The following is a 14454-nucleotide window of genomic DNA, read 5'->3' on the forward strand; positions in this document are numbered from 1 at the left end:
CTGTGTAATATTTTATACAGCCATTTCCGCGAAACATGTTTCATTGTCCTGAGCCGTTCTCCACTCAAATTTGCAGCACTTAACACAAGGTCCTAGCTCATATCCCACCTAACAACCTGTAACATACTGTTTTTCACAAGAGAATTTATTAAAACAGCATCCAAGCTCGAAGAATAGATATTCCGGTTTGTTGCGCCGTGTAGTCTGGAAGGAGCTTATCGATATTTCAGAGGTCCTTTCCTCCTCCATCATCAGGGCGATGAGTTCACTCACAGGATCTCTTAAACGTCGATAAACTTCTACCAGACTACGAGGCGCAACAACCCAGAAGACAGACATCTTCAGACTCACGGCCGTGAAAAACCTCAAATCCTTCTTAAGAATATATGTTACCTGCCGTAAGCGATAGCTGAATAGGTTAGTAAGCCTTTATGGTCAGAAAACAATGTTTTGAAGAAACATCAGCCTAAGTACTGTCATAATAGAACACAATGTTGCAACGTAATTGTTAAATACACAAGAATCAGTATTCGCCTAAAAATCGAAGAAACTGTCACCACAGCGTATCGACTTTCCAGTTCGATATATCGCAGATTAATCTAAGAAAACAAAAGTCGAACTTCACCTGCATTACGGAGCGTACTTCCAGTCTTTCTTAAGTTCTGTTGTAACCTTCTTCCGACAAGGAATACCATAAAAAAGAATATCTAGAATTAGGAGGAAAAGTGGGTTATCGGAGGGTGGAAGTTGGTTTGTCAAAATGAAAAGTGGAAGCTTGAGTTACTGGTGACACGGAGGTACATAACGGTGTTGATATTGGGGTGGGAAGACTAAAATACCATTTCAAACCCCTGGAAGTTTGTTTACGAGAGTCCAAAATTGCATAGTCTGATTAAACATTCTCTGACTATCTCTTTCTTTCACTCTTAAGACTCAGTTTTTGGGTAAGACGCTGAAAGTTAAACCCTCCAGCTTCTATACCAAAAACAGAAAGTCAGACGGGGAGAATTTTGTTATGAGGTGGTGGTAGTAGCGGGGGATTATAGAGTTTTTGGTGATGAAGAGCGGCGGTAAGGAAAGTAGTTGGGGCTCGGGGGGGGTTGAGCAGTGGAGGGCGTCGGAGACTGATATTGAAGGCAGTTTTCGTACCCGACTTCCTTCATTCTTCAAGAACGCTGTGGAGAACGGGAGCGACACATGGCGAAGCCAACAGCTACCAGCACTAACTGGAGAGAACTTGGCCCCACTCAGTCACACATTCTGCTTGGGAAGTCAGTCAACTTGGACCCCCTCTACCCACCAACAACATCCAACCAAGGAGAACCGTCTCTCGTTTCAGCAATGAATAGAGCTTTGCTATACGCGACGTAGTCAGAAAGCGGATAATTTACTTGCGAAAGGGAGGAGAGCGAAGTGGAAGAGGATGGGAGAAGCCTTCATGAATCTTTCTTCATCTCTGTCCTGCGCTCTTCTATTCTGCTCACCCTTATCCAGGGGTATGATGAAACCCAAATCGAATGGCTCATGATAACTACTGAAGTTTAAAAGCTCAGATTCGGCTTAAGATGCCAGTGGTCGTTACAGCTCCCTCAAGACGTCAAATCCTGTGAGGCTTACACCAGTTCTTTCCAACCTGATCCAGACAAGGAACTCGGAAAGTAGCCTAAATGTTCGTGAAACAGTTCCCTAAAAGTCAAGTTTTCAAAAAAATCGCTTCCCCTCACCCTGTCAATGTTGGTCTTCTGGAAAAAAAAACGCCTTGGTGACTTGTAGGTGAGCAGTCCTACCAACGTTTCGGAAAGACATACTGTCTTATGCAGGGCTAAGTCCCGAAGATGGAGGCAGAATGTTCCTCCAAAACGTTGGTTATCTACCAACAGCTTCACACGACGTTGTAATAAAGAACATATTTCACACTCTGAGAACATAATACCTGACACCGATTCGAATTACTAATTTCCTACCTGTTATTATTATTTGCTTGCCGAAATTTCTCAGTATAACGCAATATTTTTTTTGTAAAATTCAAATTTTACCTACCGTATAAAATTAAATTATAATATTTGTTCTAAAATTTTATTTTGTAACATGTTACTTGTTCCTTAGACGAGACAAACACATCCCCCGGTTTCTCCGTGGCATCCCAACAATTACTCCATTCACACACAGAAGGAGGCAATGGCAAACCACTTCTGGATCATCTGCCAAGAACGTATATGAACAGGTCCCAGTCCGAGAAAAGGATGGAAGGATCCTGTTCATATGGACCTGTCGTCAGACAGAACACTACAAATAATAATAATAATTTGCAGTGAAGTCTATTCTGTAAACCGCATTCATCAGAAGTTATGCTTAGAGGCTCTAATGATCTTTATATCATACGGTATTGAGCCTAACTTGTCCGTCAGTTGTCCACTGGATTCCATTTGCAATATGTGCCACATTTAAAACAGGCAGCCAGTGACCCCAGCTCCAGACAGTACCACCACTTTTCGACCGTCCGCGACTGCTTGGTCAGTAAATTTGGAGCAGCAAGCCTACTTGCTAAATCCTGTTTCTGACTGTAAAACAACCTTTCTGGATAAATTCTGCGTAAAAACACAGAAGTTGAAGCGCGATATTAATCTTCCGTTGCTCATGTCAGGAAGATTCTCGCTGATGGCAAGAATTCTCACCCCTGTTTCCGTACTGTTCAGGTAGAGAAGTTACTTCAGACATGCGGAGCGCGGAGAGAAGGCATAACGAAGGCGAAGGCAGAACAATGAAAACGTGACGGAACGCAAGAAAACATAAAATAAAAGTTCTTACGCTGACATGGAAGTATGTCAATTTGGCATATGAATTGAAATACACGTGTTTGTGTTCCGTTTTATAAGAGAGCCCTGTACGAAATTCGTATCTCGTCTGGTAAACGTATCCCAACCTTGGTAGCGAGCGGAACCAACGCACTTAAATTATTGTGTGTGCTGTAGTAGGAACGACTGTGTTTAATAATTCAGACACGACAAATGTCCAGATCATTACCAAAATGTTAAATTAATTACACTCTGTAAGATACATAAATGATTCAATAGCCTGTAAAAGTATGTGACCATGTTCGACACGTTACATGGGTTATTATGATAGACACTGTCTATTTTTTGAAATATCATGAACATTTCGACTTTTGTGAGCTTAGCTGTACTCGCTGTCATTATAGCGATATTAATTATTATTAATTTTTGTAATAATATTAGTAGCGACAACTAGGATCAAATCAGGGACCTTCTGAGCACTAGCGTAGTAACACAGCCTCCGTGATTATAGTCCTAGTGTAGCATTCGAGAAGTACGTACTTCGATCCCAACTGTGCCAAATAAAACCTAATCTAATATAAACCTAAACACCATTCGGCCTTAAAAAAGGTTTAAAAAACTCATCTGTTGACTTGAATGGCCTCACACCACACTTCTAATTAGCTCGTCATCATTTAATTGAGTTAACTTACATTCGATATGATTTGTAAAAAAACTTCACTTCTTAAAATGACACGTGCAGAACACACAAATTTACCATTGATCTCCAATTAAACTATCTTGGTGGAAGTTATTTATTCTATCTACGTTATAAATACACTGAAATTAATGTTATCTGAACTTAATACACTGGCGTTTTAAACGACGTCGACGACTGTATTCTGGGTTGTGGCGACATGATTTCACTCGTCGCCCTGATGATGGAGGCATCTAGGACCTCTGAAACGTTGGCAAGCTTCTACCAGACTACATGGCGCTACAACTCAGAAGACAGCCATCTTCGGACTCACCACCGTGAAAACCTCGAATCCTAATTAAACGACGTTGTTAGTAAAAGAGATATTTCGGCGGCAAATGATACGGTAATTAACAAATAATGAATTGGGAAGGATGTGGGAGGAAGTGGTTGTGGCCTACTTTAAGGTACTATATACGGTGACCTCCTCATTTTATCTCCTCTCTCCTCACACCTCGTCCCGCAGGGCATAAAACCTCGGAACTGAACTGCCTTATTCCTTCATTTGTCTGGAGAGACTGAGTAAAACACGAACGTGAGTGAGGATATCCGGCCTGAAGAACACGAGATTTGAACCGGGGACCTGAAGATCACGAAACCTTTGTGGTAACTACCTGACTGTGATTTTCGGTCATTACAACATTAGACACAAAGAAGATCATTTTATGGAATAGTAAGTTAAAATTCGAGTTGATGACTTAATTAAGAGTTAAAGTGGAAACAATCCGTAAGTTATGAAGTTCAAAATTCACAGAGAAGGACGAACGGATGGAAATGAAGACATTACAAAAGGCTGAAGGCTTAAAAAAAGAATTCAACTTTCTTAATTACAAACCAGGTTAAAAGATGTCACTGGAAGAAAATAGAAGGAATAAAATCATGGATAATGGGATTAGTGCACAATGAATGTCGGGGTGTAATCAAGTTCCGTCTGCCTCTATCTCCTTCCTTCCTTCCTTCCTTGCCTCCTCCTCGGTTTCTGCGTCACGACCAGCAGCGCCAACGGACAGCCTGCGACGTCATTCCATTCCGTTACCCCCTCCCGTACACGAACACACATATTCCTGCCAACGAGTGCGAACTGACTAGTACACGGTATGAATCAAATTAAAACAATAACGAAGGAGGCAGGACTTCTATCAGAAGGTAAATGAAACTTTGCATGTCGTATATCTACCAGTGGCGTACTGACGTGTTGAAAGTCTGATGAAAATCCTAATGAAATGTTGAAGAATGTTCGCGGGATGTGGACAGGGCATTAGTGTTCACTTTTTTATTTGTAGTGTTCTGTCTGACGACAGGTCCATATGAACAGAATCCTTCCATCCTTTTCTCGGACTGGGACCTGTTCATATACGTTCTTGGCAGATGATCCAGAAGTGGTTTGCCATTGCCTTCTTCTGTGTGTGAATGGAGTAATTGTTGGGATGCCACGGAAGAAAACTCCCGTGTTGCCTAGACCACGGCCTTGCCCAACACAAGTTATAAATTCGGGCACCGCCGGGAATCGAACCCGAGACCCCAGGATTACAAGGCCAGCGTTCTAACCGCTAGACCACCGTGGCACTAGTTTTCACATTGGTACAAAATAAAAAAAAATTACACATCGCATTGCAATTCATAATCAGTGTATAATTAACGAATTATAAGTTACTAATAGCTTTACTGCCATTTTAACTTGATTGTCATTACGTACGAATCTTATTATACACGGGTTTGCGTTCCTGCAAATCTCCGCGTATATCAAAAACTATATCAGTCACCATTCTGATGTTAAAATGGCACCAAAATTTGTTGATGCTTAAAGACATTACCCGATAAGCCCGGAGAAGGTTCGACTCAGATAATAGACTTTAAAATGTGACCGCGGATAGGATAATGACTCTCCTCATATAACACCGAATTCAAACCGCAGTTATGTAAAAACATGGGTAAATAAAAATCTATTATCTGGGATAAACATGAACGTATTTAACTGTTCAGTTGCTTACATCAACATTTGCCTGTGTAACTAAAGATAAACGCGAAAATATGGGACTTAATTGTGTTCAGAGAGATTCGGAGAGTAAGCTACATGCTTCACTGAGGGAACTAAGCATTCTGCGAGGAATAACGCCACTGTATCGTGTTAAAACGACCGGTTATCTGTTCGCCTATACATGACAACACGATCGTGGGGGTATTTCCGTCCATTCGAGGAACATGGGGGATTTGGGAAGAAACATCACGATATCATCACACTGCCTTCATGTAACAAGAGACACTTGGAATCGCGCGGCGGTTAAATCAAATCCTGGAACAAGTCTCCTACCTACTAGCTCCTGTCTGTTCACACTAATCCAATGAGCATCTTAATCGGTTATAAGATTCAAATTTTAAACCCTTCCACCGAAACACCGATCTAAATTTGCATATCCTGTCATATTAACTATTGTTACTTGGTTCCTAAGAATGAACGGTAATTACATAATCTTCTTATGCATGCCCATATTTAATCTTCCCCCAGGTAATAAGATAACAGTTAATTAAACTGCGTCAGTTGATGTTCTATATCAGAATTTTCTATGGCATGGGCAGATCCCTGCCGTACAAGAAATGTATTATAACAAAATTAACTTATAGAAATAATATTTAAAGATTGTATTTAACCCTTCAAAGCCCAGTGAAGATGTCAACAAACATTTTTTGTCGAAACGTTGGATAACTATTAACATTCAACGCGGCTCATCCCCGAAAACCAACATTACGCATCGAACTTCAGTCGCGAAAACTTTAAGATAAGAACAAGAAATTAATGATTTGTTACACGAGATTATTTTCGGTTAAGAGTCCATGTATTTGAAATTGAATTCAAGATACGTACAGGTTTATGAGCAAGCTGCCAAAATTGTATCTATATTGATAGTTCATTTCGCTGCTCTTTTAATAGTACAGCGTAAAATGCAATTTAAAATGTATGTTCTTATCATTTGCTGTGTTAAAGTTTCACTCCAAATAAAATTTTTCACTACAAACATCTAAATTATGATTACAGCACGTGTAACTTTAATACATTTATTTTAATTACATTCCAACACGGAGAAAAACTCTGTACACTCTACATACCTCTACCAAATCACAAATCGTAAATGTTATCAGCGTTATTCACAACTGAATATTAAATGAAACAAGGACAACGCCGTTCGTAGAGCCATCTGGAATCCACACGCTATCTTTAACTCATCACATAAAAACGCTGATGTACAAAATCTGGCACGGAATTGACGTAATATTCTGGAATTATTTAAACCCCGGATTGGTAGAGGGATAGACAAATTGATAGCAATCATGGTGGCGTGTGTTAAAACGGTGTGTGAAAAAGTGTTCTAACTCTGAAATGTTAAAATCGAACTAAAGTTCCTTTGATTTAGTTGAGGGTATAAAAACAGCTGTAAGATTTGAGGTTTTCACAGCAGAGACAGCTATTTCAGATTGTGGAATGTAAAGTCATGACATCGTATGTTCTCGCACGTGGTTATAAAATATTTTAATTGTATGTAACCATCTATAAGACAACAGAATGTCCAAAATAGAGGCAATACCTTTCTGCGACATTTCAACCATTCATTAGTCTACAAAGTGTACACGGTATCACAACCTAGAATATGCAATTCTACCTTGAAAATGAAGGCCGTGGTTTCTCCACAGCTTTGTCAATAAATTAGCTTACAAGACTACACGGTGTTACAATATGTACGACTCGCTTCTACTCTGATGATGGAGGCGATACGTTATTCTAAAAAGTTGGTGACCACCTACAGACTACTCGGGGTCACAACACAAAAATCAATGGTCCATATTTTCACCGCCGTTAAAATTTCAGAGGTCCTTGTTACCTCCATCATCAGGACAATCGCCCTGACGATGGAAGCAGCAAGGACCTCTGATACGTTGGTAAATTTATACCAGACCACAAGGCGCAACAACCCAGAAGACATACTTTATCAACAATTCCCTTTCAGCATCTTCGTCCTTGAACTTAGTTTGCGGTTTTAGCCAGTAATTTTGAGACCAAATGTTTTCACGTAGAAAAAGTTTCGAAAATACTGATCTAGGACAATCTTTTTAAACTTTAGTTCAAACTACGCTCCTCTCAGAAGCCATGTTAACTGACAGCAGTAAGACGAGATCAGAAACACAAAAACAATGAAAACATAAAAGTTTTGTTAACAAAACTTTGTTCTGTCTCTAGAAACATCATACTTTTCCTTGCATAGCCAATTTCTGACTCTTTTTTGAAAGAGAAATAATTAATTAAACTTCTCTCGGCAAGTGACAAGTCCTTATTTTCGACACGCGGACCTCATCACGTACAATTAAAGCAAACATGTGCTTAAGTATACATGCAGTAATGTTAATTACACCTTCATTTAACTAACACAGATTTAAGCGTAATTTTCGTTTCTGGCATAATTACGTACATATTCATTTTAGAATAAAAAAATTGGCGCATGTATTTCATTTATTATCAAGAATGGATGTAAGCCTGTCAGTGTAGAGAAGAAGAATAGATGAATATAAAACAGGAAAAACTAATTAGTCTGTGAATTAATTTGTTAATTAGTTGACTGGTGTAAAAAGTTCGATAGCTGAAAAAATGTTTCGGGGAATGTATCTCCAAAATCGTCCCAAAGAAGCAAAAATCAGTGAAACAACTGCATTTGTTCCACAAAGGGAGCGTATGTTACAAAATCAATTCGAGTGGCTCTAAAAGTGATTTAGTTCCGTTTTGCACAAAGCAGTGCCGTCTGAGTAAGGCAATCAATGAAGATAATCCTGTTCTGACTGTTGATTCATGCTGATGTTTAGTTTTTAACGTGCATTGCCTGACTTATCGTTTTACAATTTATCTGTTTTATATTTCGATGAATTTTTATGTGCATTGAGTAAGTGCTGTTTGCTATAAAATAATTCTCTGAATGGATCAGATTTTTAATATCGTTATTCCAGACTTCAATTCTAAATTTTTACGTGTATAAACATTATTTATTTTGCTCCTACTTTAGCGTTACTTTGGATTGATTTTCTTAGTGCGGTTCCTACATACAGGTCCCCAAATATGTAAGATAAATTTAAATTCGTATTTTTCTAAGACTTTAAATAGAACCTATATTGACGATCAAATGCCAGTAAAAAAATTCCTCTTTCCTCTTTATACAGGTCGATGATCCAGTAAGTATACGATTCTTAAATACCGTGAAAACTTCTATTTCTGAGTTTTATCGTGGTTAACAACAAATGTGCGTTGCTATATATTCCTGCATAAATTTGATTTCGTAAGGCATAAATGCTTATAAGCAGAGAATAAGTCGTTTTCAAAACGTTTAATTATCTGCAGCAAGTTAAATGTCGACAAAAATATAAACTGAATTTCCAGCAAAGCTTCTAAAGTGTTCATAGAGTAATTTTTGAAGTAAAAGAATAATATTCTGTAACAAATGGTTCATTTTTTCACGTAAACACAAGAGCACATTAAGTCACTGACATCAGAGAGGCCAGCCCCAAAATGTGATTAGGAATTCACATTGATGTTAATTTTGAGACATGAATTATTTTACTCACAAGGGTAGTAGTTCTTTCCTAACTTTCCTGTGACGGTCATTCATTCAAAGAATCCAAAAGTAGTGACCGACATATTATAATCGCGCCGCGAAATAATGATTCTTCGAAACAGTATTTGCTGACAGTCATTGTAAGTTGCTTCGTTTTCCAGTGAATCGCCTGTCTCCAGACACCACGGTTGTCATGCTGGTATAAGTACTCTCATCGCAACAGGTTTACGACTGTACCCTTCGACGTTTCGTGTTCAAATTATAAGCTGACTAATCTGCTACAATATTTTGGCCGAGCTGGGGCTTTCTAATTAATACGAGGGCGGGGCGAGAAGAAATCATTAAATCGCTGCTCTAGTGTAAGAGGTGCAAAAATTTGAAAGTCGTCCAAAACCTGCGCCAAGCTGTATATTTTCCTTTCCCACTTTCCCCCCTTCCCCTCCTCTTCAACCCGTTTCTTTCTCAACTTCCGTGTTCTTCCTGGAATACCCGTGGAGAGGCAACGCTGGATTCCAAAGATTCAGCCAGCCAACCAGTACGGCGAAGGCTGAAGTAATGCCTCTTCAGGTTTAATGGCCTGTAGCTTATTGGATTGTAATAGCACGTAGCATGGAACATATTCCTGCGACGTGCAAACTGCTTAGAAACTCTAACTCTCGCTCTCCTTCCTTGTACATACTACGTCCGGCAAAACCCCTCCTCCCCATCCATCCATCTGGTGGCACAGATTCCATTTACTTCCATTCGTTTTTTTTACCCTTTAATTACGAGAAAAACAAGAAACAGTTTGACGGAGATCAAGCTCTCTCTTTTAAAAAACGGTTGAAGGAGGAGTTTAAAAATAATACTTTACCCAGGTTCAATCTCAAAATGTCCACCTAGAGAGGGATAACTGAAGATATATCGCTAGTATTTCATCCCTTTTTCTCATTTCAGAACCTCACAGATGGTTATTATTTTCCTACAGATACTGGGGATACTGGGAACGACCCGTTCTTCAAGTTCCTGAGCACTGCGGGTCCCAACTTTTCGTTGGCTCGATCTATAGACATTCGGTATGACTCCTTGGACGAGGGATCGGCCCGTTGCAAGGCCTCTACCTGTACACAGGACAGACATCCATGGCTTGAGTGGGATTCGAACCCACGGTTCCAGCGACCAAGCAGCACAAGGCCCACGCCTCAGACCCCATTTTCCTACAGAATGATTCAAAAGTCTCTGTTCGTACACGCGCCAAAGGTAGGGAACATTATTTGGGTGTCACGTGACCCTGACCACTGATTTATTAACATCTCTCAACTGGTTGAAAGTTTTCCGCTTAAGGAACGAGACAGAATCAAGAATGATGAAAAAATAAGTACATTTTTTACTCACAGAATGCTAAGAGCAGACGAAAACTACTATACACGACAACGGATCTAACGCGCTTGTACTAAACGTTTACTGAATTATTTCAGGAATGTTATCGGTGGTACATAAAACGCGTACAACGATCTTGACCTTTTGAGACCCACTTATGGGCTCTATCACCAGCATCAAACACAATCACCACCCATTCTCAAAGATCTAAGCTTGTCTAATACTTGACTGAGGCAGTAAAATCAATTAATAAAAACACTCGAAAAAAAACCTGATAATGATTTTGAGTTTCCATGATTCTGTACTGTTCGTGTAACATCTGAAGAGCGGAAAAACCTGGTGGACGTTTCATTTAACACCAGACCGCGTACATATTAAGCCGATCGAACTTATTACTTTGAGCTGGGACACGGACACAATTAAACCCGTATGCAATAACTCCGTAACCATTAAAAAAATTAATGAACTGTGAGTTTCAACGCATCATATAAGGGTCACTTGAAAATTCACTCCAATAAAATTTAAAAAAGAAAGAAAAAAAATATTATACTTAACGGCCACTTTAAACATATCGGTTCATGTTAATTAAAATTTGATAAAGACGTTTCTGATAACAGCACACAAACGAGGGTTATCAGTCTCACAAGCATTTGGGAATTTTTCACAAATTAATAGCGGCAATTACTTCCAATTCACGAACTAAATGGGCAAGGCACATGCGTGGAAAACTTTGTTCGCAAAACCTGAAAGAAAGAGTCTATTTACGAGAAAAAAAGGTTTTTATAGAAGTACAACGTTAAAATAAATATTAAATAAACAGGATTTCAGGACTCACGTGCTTTAAGGCAGAATCCTTTGGCGGTTGATAAAACTTCAGATTCCACAAAACCAGCTAGGTGACTACTAGCTTCTCAGGATGGTCTCTGCTTCATGGAGAGATAGATTCGGTGCTGTGGCAGGAAACGTGTATGTAGGCGTGTTTTGAGATAATTGCCACATCTTCTCCCGCACCTGCAATTTGGCTGGCACTTCCTAAACCTGGAGAACAATAAGACATTATCAATCTACCCACGCCCAAGCTTTGGCATTGTTCTTGCGTACATAAAAACATTCAAGGGACAAAATGCTCACCCCGAGAACGAGTTCAATAAGTCACGCAGGGTGCTCAGAAAAACAGTGTTTAACTCAGACCTGCTGTTCAATTATCCCTAATTTTGAACAGAATAGTATATTTATCCATGGCTGTGGGTAGCTCAAACTATACAGAGTTGCATAATAGAATTATTAATGAGAATTATACTGTTTCCATATTCCGCCCTGAAGATGGAGGCAGTATGTGTCTCCGAAACGTTGGTATATATATAAAACCGCATGATGTTATAATCCACAAGGCTAATATCGACAGTCTTTGCAAATTTACGGTACTCCTTCGTGTCTGGTCAGGTGTCCAATATGCTTTATATTAAAATATATAATAAAATTCAGGTCAATACACAAAACAATACTTTATTTAGATGTTAAAATTTAAAATTTAAATGTTAAAATTTTAAATTTTAAATTTGCGCTATTCATCACTATAAGGATGTTGCATTTGAGCGCTTTCGTTCACTTCACAACATGTTTCGATGTAATACATCATCTTCAGGTGTTGCGATGTTGTGAAGTGAACGAAAGCGCTCAAATGTAACATCCTTATAGTGATGAATAGCGCAAATTTAAAATTTTAAATTTTAACATTTAAATTTTAAATTTTAACATCTAAATAAAGTATTGTTTTGTGTATTGACCTGAATTTTATTATATATTTTAATCAAAAAACACAAACATGACGCATGTAAACCTTAAACTTAATAATGCTTTATATTGTTACGGAGTCAGGGTAAGACCAACAACAGAGCTGTTTCTGTTGAATTCCATTTGAATTATGACTTCGATTAACAAAAAAATAGGAAATAAAATGTGGACACTTGGTTTCCTTAACAGAAGAACAATTGAACCATTACTTCCTTAAATGGGATGTATGATGCTCCCCTTTCTTTTAAAAAAAATCTTGAAAGCTTGATCTCCGTCAAACTGTTTCTCTGTTCCTCCCACTGGAAACACGTTCTCAGGATTTGGGATTAAATTATTCTTAAACTAATCCCTCTACAGGAGATTGTGTCAATTCTAATTCGCAATGTAAAAGAACTCATCAAATAGACCCGCTAGATGTATAGAGCCTCATTTCACACACACCGCCTTCCAGATAATCCTCCGATTTCATCTGCCAGACTCTATCTGTTGCACGACCTTCTCCAACGTCTCTGCATGAAAGATCTTAATAAAAGACTGTACACGCTATCAACTTCCGACGTATATACTGTAACATCAGAACATACGGGGGTTCATAACGCATTCACTTTACGTTACTAAGGCCAGATCAGCGATAGTCAATTTTTTTTTATTCACGGACCGACAAAACAGCTGTGAATTTTCTAAGAATCGATACACTTTGTCGCAAAATACAGAACAGGTAATAGTCTCAAAACCCAATCACTGCTAACAGCTGAGCAACTATCAGTTTCACGATGCTTTTCTGAGGTTTTACTCCGTGTAGATCCGGAGGTACATACCCACGTCTCCAACTTCATGGCTGATTTATTTCAACACTGAAAATGGAAACAGTATGTTTCTTCGAATCGTTGGTTTCTGTTTTGACCCAAAAGAACATCGTCAACCCCACCGCCGTGAAAACCTCAGATTTCAGTTTTCGAAGGACTCTGTTCCGTAGGTGTTGCGTCTTCCTAAACACCCTGTAGCCGTAAGGTCTGTGACCTAGTGGCTGAATGCACCATTTGGGGGGGATAAGGTCGATAATTACACGTGAGCAGATATACCTGAAAAGTGAGAACTTCCCGATAAACGCCGTGGTCACACCAAAAACCATGTCGATGGGTTATCAGACCTCAAATAACTGTGGAATTAAATTCAAATTACTGTAACGGAGAGCGGAACGCAAGACAGGTGGTTCTTATTCAGTTACGACTACGCTATACCACTCTACGAAATCTGACGAAATACATTTCGATCCAGTATATTTCAAAGCCTCCCTTCCATTTAGAAACATGGCAAATAATCTCCATGGGACATAGTCTTCTTGAGAAACTGACAGTCGCCCAGTCAGTCAAGAACTTCCGTTTTCGATTATGAGACCACAAGGTTCACTGCCGTGTCCACAAGAGACCGCCACCGGTCCCTGTCCCGAGCCCACATCAATCCAGTTCAGACACTTCCAATTAATTTCTTTAATTTAGAATTTAATTTTGTCCTTCCATCTACGCCTAGGTCGTCCGAATGGTCTCTTCCTTCAGGTTTTCAACCAAAATTCTGCACGTGTTTCCTCCTCCATCAACCCCACACTTTTCGACTGATAGTCCCAACAACATTTGGTAAAGAGTACAAATTATGAATCTCCTCATTATGAAATTGAATACAATCGTGGGTTGTAATGTTTTATGGACTTGGAGACGGATACCAACATTTCGGATAAACAAACTGCTTCTTTCTCCACGGTTAAATAAAAGGAAAGGACACGAGTCCGTTCCTCAACCAACTCCTTTCGCCTCAGTCGGTAAAAGCATAATCTGCAATATTCCTCTTACATTACAGGAAAGGAAGGAAAGATTCATGCAGAAGTCCACTTGCTATTCAGTTCTATAAAGAATTTTATTCAGCTGTCAACGAATTTTACATAATATTTATGATTTCTCATTTCAGGTACACACAAAAATTCCCGCAGAAATTCAATTTCATAACCGTCGTAAAGTTTCAAACCCAACAAGAAAACTTTGGACACTTTTCGGCTTATGGAAAGAATAAATAGAATAATTTTCAGGTAACAGAATTCAGGAGACTAAATGAGCAAATGATACATTGGCTGTTAAAAGAAAAGAATTTCCTCACCTACAAGTGGAACTGAAACTTCAGTTGACAG

The 14454-nt window shown here is 39.0% G+C and overlaps 1 long non-coding RNA gene across 6 annotated transcripts in view; it reads right to left on the reverse strand.

The window, feature by feature from the left end:
- Positions 1-14454, reverse strand: part of LOC110837718 (uncharacterized) — a 325396-nt gene that overhangs the window by 64008 nt on the left and 246934 nt on the right. For all 6 annotated transcript variants that reach the window (XR_015534311.1, XR_015534315.1, XR_015534312.1 and 3 more), the window contains one exon: positions 11317-11519. This is a non-coding gene — a long non-coding RNA (uncharacterized LOC110837718). The remainder of the gene's footprint in view (positions 1-11316; positions 11520-14454) is intronic.

Source organism: Zootermopsis nevadensis, unplaced genomic scaffold (assembly GCF_977971745.1).
Source record: "Zootermopsis nevadensis isolate Lab colony 2312 unplaced genomic scaffold, Znev_1.0 Znev_ptg000001l, whole genome shotgun sequence".
In the NCBI taxonomy this organism is placed as follows: domain Eukaryota; kingdom Metazoa; phylum Arthropoda; class Insecta; order Blattodea; family Termopsidae; genus Zootermopsis; species Zootermopsis nevadensis.